The following is a 9,330-nucleotide window of genomic DNA, read 5'->3' on the forward strand; positions in this document are numbered from 1 at the left end:
AAAAAGCTTTTTTCATTTCTAAATAAGCCTATGCATTTTGCCAAACATAATTTTCTTTATCAACCTTAGGTAAAATAATCCCTTAAACAGTCCTCTAAACCTTATTTCTCAACCTGTGGTATATGTTCCCTGGGGGTACCTGGAGCACTGGCAAGGGGTACTCCAACACTTGCCATTTCATAATTTTTTGTCCTGATGCAGTTAATGTAAATATTCAGTTTATCACAGAAATCAGTGACTCTCAGCTCTACTCTCAAGCACCACTAACAGGTCAGACTGTATTCCCTTTCTGATTGGTCAGCTTCTGACGCACTATGACTAATTCAACTGTACTGTAGGGATATCCTTGGATTCTGGCTGGTTAGTGATATTACAGGACTAGAGTTGAGAAACTGTTATATAAAGTGTGCCATAGGGAAAGTGCCAGGTAATGTATATAGCACTGTGACAAGGTGTGCCAGGTATAGGGCCACAATTAGATTTCACAAAGAAAATGTGCCTACAACGAAATTAGCCTGATAAGCTGCATATGAGATTAATTTAGATGCAATAATGTGGTAACATGATTTTTGTTATGTCCCTCACCATACATTTGTTTTCTAAAATAAGTGACATAATTACTATGGGCCAGTTTACAAGTGTAGTGAGTAATACCAGTGCACACTAATGTGCACTGGTATTTGAAGTTGAGTACATTGCAAACACAATCTAGTGTTTGCATTGATGGGAAGCATTGTGCTCATGATAGCGCACTTCCATAGGCTCCAATGGGAGCCTTATTCTCATGCCTTGAGACACGGCATGAGAACTAGCGCAGCAAAGGTGGTAAGTCGTGAAGCGATGGCAGCAAATTATAAATATATATGTATATGAATATATACATATATATTTATCTGTTAACCTGTGTATATACACATAATAACACATACAGTAAGTATTCATGAATATAAGTATATACATATATATTTATCTGCTAACCTGTGTATATATACATAATAACACATACAGTAAGTATTCATGAATATAAGTATATACATATATATTTATCTGTTAACCTGTGTATATATACACATAATAACACATACAGTAAGTATTCATGAATATAAGTATATATATATATTTTTTTTTCTGTTAACCTGTGTATATATACACATAATAACACATACAGTAAGTATTCATGAATATAAGTATATACATATATATTTACCTGTTAACCTGTGTATATACACATAATAACACATACAGTAAGTATTTCTGAATATAAGTATATACATATATATTTATCTGTTAACCTGTGTATATAGACATAATAACACATACAGTAAGTATTCATGAATATAAGTATATACATATATATTTATCTATTAACCTGTGTATATATATACACATAATAACACATACAGTAAGTATTCATGAATATAAGTATATACATATATATTTATCTGTTAACCTGTGTATATACACATAATAACACATAAGTATTCCTAAATATAAAGGCAGCACTCCAAAGTATTGCAAATTAAAATAGGATATTTAATCCAAAGTCAATTTCAAAATACAAACAAACACACAGATAGGAGGTAAGAAGGGGGCATGTTCTTACGCGTTTCGTGCCTCCAGGCACTTAGTCATAGGATGTTAGCCTGTTGTGCACGGCCTGACTAAATTCCAACCTGCACCAATCACATCCGTGAATCAGGGCTGGAAATAATCAGGCAAGTGCAAAAAGGCTAGAACAATTAAAATACTGTATCAAAGGACTAAACAAATCCCCAGCATTCTATCTACTTAGAGAATAAATAACTGGGGATTGTTATCAACAGTTTAAATCTAGCAGATCTATTGTGTGTGATCCAAATATTTACCAGTATTTCAATAATAGAGTTTGAGAAAATATAAAACACTAGATGAAATATATAAACATATAAACACTCTAGTTTGGGTTAAACACAGGCACATGATAAAAATTTATTTTTCGTTGTACAATTTAATCTAATCTGTAAATAAGCTAATATCCAATTCCTTATTTAAACCGTGGGGTTCCCTTGTACACAATGTAAAAATCCAATATAATTCTTTCTTTGTCAGAATATTGGTGGGTGGTGATAGATGTGGTATCACTTTATTCTAATATCCCCCATGCTTTAGGATTAAAGGCAATAGAATTTTTTCTGAGAACCAGGACTGACTATTCTGATATCTTCTGTGCTTATATTTGTAATTGTGTCTGGTTCCTGCTATCCCATAATTTTTTTATGTTTGACAATGAGTATTTTTTGCAAATTTGTGGAACAGCGATGGGGGCAAAATTTGCCCCTTCATTTGCTAATTTGTTTATGGGATGGTGGGAGCTCGATGCAATCTACAATATGAACAACCCCTTTAAGGACAATATTCATCTATACATGCGCTATATAGATGATTTGATTTTTATTGTCAAAGGGGATTTTGTTTTTGAGGATTTCATGAGGTATATCAATGACAATAAACTTGGCCTGGGGTTCACGGGTGGCATGCATTTGAATGAAACCCAGTATTTGGATTTAAAACTGGTCGGTTGTGTTCAAAGTGCTAGTATATTTACTGACACATAAAGGAAGCCGACAGCAGGGAACACAATTTTGCATGCCACCTCGTGTCACCCTAGACATTTGATTAAGTCTATTCCCAGAAGTCAGTTTCTTCGTTTATGAAGAAATGCTACAAGAGATGTATCATTTGAAAAACAGGCTGTTGAGCTCAAATACAGACTTCAGGCGAGAGGTTACAACTTGAACTCTTTGGAAAAGAGTCTTTCAGAGATTAGAGAGGAAGACTGTGTAAGAGGAAACAAGAGAAACATAAATAAAAAGAAAGATGGTTTCTCAGATTCAATAGTTTTCTCGACACAGTATTCCTCGCAATTTAATGAAGTTTGCAAAATTCTAAAGAGGAACCTAACTCTCTTGGAGGGTGATGAGATACTAAATCCATATTTGAGTCACATAAGATTTGTTTAAAAAAAAGCTCCCACTTTGGGAAATATGCTGGCGCCTAGTATGGTATCTAGTCACCCTGATAAGAAGAAGAAAAATTGTTTAGATCGCAAAGGTACCTTCTGTTGTCTGTCACCAAATTGTGGCACGTGTGAAGTTGTCTCTAGTGGTGACAGTTTTAGAAGTTTTACAACTAGTCTGAGTTATAAAATTAACTACTACATTAATTGTTCTTCAACTTTTGTCATCTATCTGTTGCAGTGCAACTTTTGTGGGGTTCAATACGTGGGTCAGACCTCACGCACCCTGAGAAAACGAGTGGGAGAACACAAAAGAGACATAAAAAATTATGTAAAGACATCTAGCGTCGCAAACCATTTTAATTGGTACCATTTTACTAATGTTCCCAATCTCAACATAAAAGCCATCGATAAAGTGTTCCTGCCACCTAGGGGTGGTAATAAATTCAATATTCTGACAAAGAAAGAATTATATTGGATTTTTACATTGTGTACAAGGGAACCCCAAGGTTTAAATAAGGAATGGGACATTAGCTTATTTACAGATTAGATTAAATTGTACAACGAAAAATACATTTTTATCATGTGCCTGTGTTTAACCCAAACTAGAGTGTTTATATGTTTATATATTTCATCTAGTGTTTTATATTTTCTCAAACTCTATTATTGAAATACTGGTAAATATTTGGATCACACACAATAGATTTGCTAGATTTAAACTGTTGATAACTATCCCCAGTTATTTATTCTCTAAGTAGATAGAATGCTGGGGATTTGTTTAGTCCTTGGATACAGTATTTTAATTGTTCTAGCCTTTTTTGCACTTGCCTGATTATTTCCAGCCCTGATTCACGGATGTGATTGGTGCAGGTTGGAATTTAGTCAGGCCGTGCACAACAGGCTAACATCCTATGACTAAGTGCCTGGAGGCACGAAACGCATAAGGACACGCCCCCTTCTTACCTCCTATCGGTGTGTTTGTTTGTATTTTGAAATTGACTTTGGATTAAATATCCTATTTTAATTTGCAATACTTTGGAGTGCTGCCTTTTTGTTCACATCGCTTACCCAGGGGACGGCTTGGTCTCCATCCAGTACCTGAACCTTTCCATGACTCCAATAGCTCTGTGTTCTACTTTGAACTCATTTGAACTCATTTGCGTGTGCATCTCACAGCACCGGAAGTCTGTACCCGGCGTCTGTATTACTCACCCGGCAGGTTCGCCTGAAGCTACGCCACCACCTCTACATTCCTGAATATAAGTATATACATATATATTTATCTGTTAACCTGTGTATATATACACATAATAACACATACAGTAAGTATTCATGAATATAAGTATATACATATATATTTATCTGTTAACCTGTGTATATACACATAATAACACATAAGTATTCCTGAATATAAGTATATACATATATATTTATCTTTTAACCTGTGTATATACACATAATAACACATACAGTAAGTATTCATGAATATAAGTATATACATATATATTTATCTGTTAACCTGTGTATATACACATAATAACACATACAGTAAGTATTCCTGAATATAAGTATATACATATATATTTATCTGTTAACCTGTGTATATACACATAATAACACATACAGTAAGTATTCATGAATATAAGTATATACATATATATTTATCTGTTAACCTGTGTATATATACACATAATAACACATACAGTAAGTATTCCTGAATATAAGTATATACATATATCTGTTAACCTGTGTATATACACATAATAACACATACAATAAGTATTCATGAATATAAGTATATACATATATATTTATCTGTTAACCTGTGTATATATACACATAATAACACATACAGTAAGTATTCATGAATATAAGTATATACATATATATTTATCTGTTAACCTGTGTATATACACATAATAACACATAAGTATTCCTGAATATAAGTATATACATATATATTTATCTGTTAACCTGTGTATATATACACATAATAACACATACAGTAAGTATTCATGAATATAAGTATATACATATATATTTATCTATCTGTTAACCTGTGTATATATACACATAATAACACATACACTAAGTATTCCTGAATATAAGTATATACATATATATTTATCTGTTAACCTGTGTATATACACCTAATAACACATACAGTAAGTATTCATGAATATAAGTATATACATATATATTTATCTGTTAACCTGTGTATATATACACATCATAACACATACAGTAAGTATTCATGAATATAAGTATATACATATATATTTATATGTTAACCTGTGTATATACACATAATAACACATACAAGAAGTATTCATGAATATAAGTATATACATATATATTTATCTGTTAACCTGTGTATATATACACATAATAACACATACAGTAAGTATTCATGTATATAAGTATATACATATATATTTATCTGTTAACCTGTGTATATACACATAATAACACATAAGTATTCCTGAATATAAGTATATACATATATATTTATCTGTTAACCTGTGTATATACACATAATAACACATACAGTAAGTATTCATGAATACAAGTATATACATATATATTTATCTGTTAACCTGTGTATATATACACATAATAACACATACACTAAGTATTCCTGAATATAAGTATATACATATATATTTATCTGTTAACCTGTGTATATACACATAATAACACATACAGTAAGTATTCATGAATATAAGTATATACATATATATTTATCTGTTAACCTGTGTATATATACACATCATAACACATACAGTAAGTATTCATGAATATAAGTATATACATATATATTTATATGTTAACCTGTGTATATACACATAATAACACATACAATAAGTATTCATGAATATAAGTGTATACATATATATTTATCTGTTAAACTGTGTATATATACATAATAACACATAAGTATTCCTGAATATAAGTATATACATATATATTTATATGTTAACCTGTGTATATACACATAATAAAACATACAGTAAGTATTCATGAATATAAGTACTGTATAAACATATATATTTATCTGTTAACCTGTGTATATACACATAATAACACATAAGTATTCCTGAATATAAGTATATACATATATCTGTTAACCTGTGTATATACACATAATAACACATACAGTAAGTATTCATGAATATAAATATATACATAAATATTTATCTGTTAACCTGTGTATATATACACATAATAACACATACAGTAAGTATTCATGAATATAGGTATATACATATATATTTATCTGTTAACCTGTGTATATACACATAATAACACATACAGTAAGTATTCATGAATATAAGTACTGTATAAACATATATATTTATCTGTTAACCTGTGTATATACACATAATAACACATAAGTATTCCTGAATATAAGTATATACATATATCTGTTAACCTGTGTATATACACATAATAACACATACAGTAAGTATTCATGAATATAAGTATATACATAAATATTTATCTGTTAACCTGTGTATATATACACATAATAACACATACAGTAAGTATTCATGAATATAGGTATATACATATATATTTATCTGTTAACCTGTGTATATACACATAATAACACATAAGTATTCCTGAATATAAGTATATACATATATATTTATCTGTTAACCTGTGTATATATACACATAATAACACATACAGTAAGTATTCATGAATATAAGTATATACATATATCTGTTAACCTGTGTATATACACATAATAACACATAAGTATTCCTGAATATAAGTATATACATATATATTTATCTGTTAACCTCTGTATATACACATAATAACACATACAGTAAGTATTCATGAATATAAGTATATACATATATATTTATCTGTTAACCTGTGTATATATATACATAATAACACATACAGTAAGTATTCATGAATATAAGTATATACATATATATTTATCTGTTAACCTGTGTATATACACATAATAACACATACAGTAAGTATTCATGAATATAAGTATATACATATATATTTATCTGTTAACCTGTGTATATATACACATAATAACACATACAGTAAGTATTCATGAATATAAGTATATACATATATATTTATCTGTTAACCTGTGTATATATACATAATAACACATACAGTAAGTATTCCTGAATATAAGTATATACATATATATTTATCTGTTAACCTGTGTATATACACATAATAACACATACAGTAAGTATTCCTGAATATAAGTATATACATATATATTTATCTGTTAACCTGTGTATATACACATAATAACACATACAGTAAGTATTCATGAATATAAGTATATACATATATATTTATCTGTTAACCTGTGTATATACACATAATAACACATACAGTAAGTATTCATGAATATAAGTATATACATATATATTTATCTGTTAACCTGTGTATATATACACATAATAACACATACAGTAAGTATTCATGAATATAAGTATATACATATATATTTATCTGTTAACCTGTGTATATATATATATATATATATACATAATAACACATACAGTAAGTATTCATGAATATAAGTATATACATATATATTTACAGGGAACACACAGTTCCCATAGACCGCTATGTAAAGGCAATTTTCACACCCGCCTACTTTAAACCCTCATAACTGCTTTTTGCAGTTTTTTTATTAAAATGTCACTTGATTTTGAGGGACATTTATTAATTAGCGCTTCACATGTAAACTGGCCCAATATGTATTGTATTAAGCAATATAATTAGTACTGTCCATTCATATACACACACACACTCCTTCATAAACATACACACATTATCATTATTATCATCATCATCCTTTTTGTATAGCACCAAATTTAATAGCTCATACAGTACATGCACGCACACACACCCATACACACACACACACACACACACTCATATACACACAAACACTCATACATACACACGTACACTCATACATACACACACACAAACACTCATACATACACACACACACTCATACACAAACACTCATACATACACACACACAAACACTCATACATACACAAACACTCATACATACACACACACTTATACATACACACACACTCATACACACACACACTCATACACAAACACTCATGCATACACACACACTCATACATACACACAAAAACACTCATACATACACACACACTCATACAAACTCTCATACATACACACACACTCATACACATTCATACACACACACTCATACACACACAAACACTCATACATACACACACACTCATACAAACTCTCATACATACACACACACTCATACACATTCATACACACACACTCATACACACAAACACTCATACATACACACACTCATACACACACACACACACTCATACACAAACACTCATGCATACACACACACTCATACAAACTCTCATACATACACACACACACTCATACACATTCATACACACACACTCATACACACAAACACTCATACATACACACACTCATACAAACACACACACTCATACACAAACACTCATACATACACACACACACTCATACACACTCATACACACACAGACAGGAAAGATGACATAGATATAAGAAAAAGGAGAAAGAAATGAGAAAGGGGGAAGAGGATAAATGAGATAGGGAAGAGAGGAGAAAGAGGAGAGAGAGGAGAAAGAAATGGGAAAAAAGAGGAGATAAGGAGAAAGTAGAGATGAGAGAGGGGTGAGTGAGAGCGAGCATAAAAGAGAGAGATAGCAGAAAGGGGAAATAAACATGACAGCAGAGGGGGCAGAACTGTAGCAGTCAACACAGCAAGAAAAATGTACTCACTACTTGTCTGGCTGCTGCAGCTGAAAGTTCTTTCATCTCTGCTGCCTAGAAGATTGGCATTGCATGGATCGTTGAGCGGCGACTGTGATCCCATTGTACCTGGGTTCTTTGCATCAGCAGCATCCGCCTAAGCATGGCCCTGGTGTAGAGGTGGTAGGGGATTGGGATAAAGGAGCAATAACTAGGTGGGAAAGTGGTGTACAGGTAGGTATGGGTGAAAATCAGGGATGAAGGGTATTTATGAGGCACAATCTTCTCAAAGCAGATGTAATGATAACACAAACATACAACAATCTGCTCATTCAACAACAGCCATGGGCATTTTTTGATTATGATTGAATTGCAACAAAAAACAAATGATGCTAAATATGTTATCATCCTTATAGCTATGTTAATGTAAACACTTTAATAAAACATATGTACAATATATTGCCAATGGCAAAATCAAAACAATACCAGTGTATAACCTATCTGTAATTTAAATTAAAATGCTA

The sequence above is a fragment of the Bombina bombina genome, chromosome 1 (genome assembly GCF_027579735.1).
Source record: "Bombina bombina isolate aBomBom1 chromosome 1, aBomBom1.pri, whole genome shotgun sequence".
NCBI lineage: Eukaryota > Metazoa > Chordata > Amphibia > Anura > Bombinatoridae > Bombina > Bombina bombina.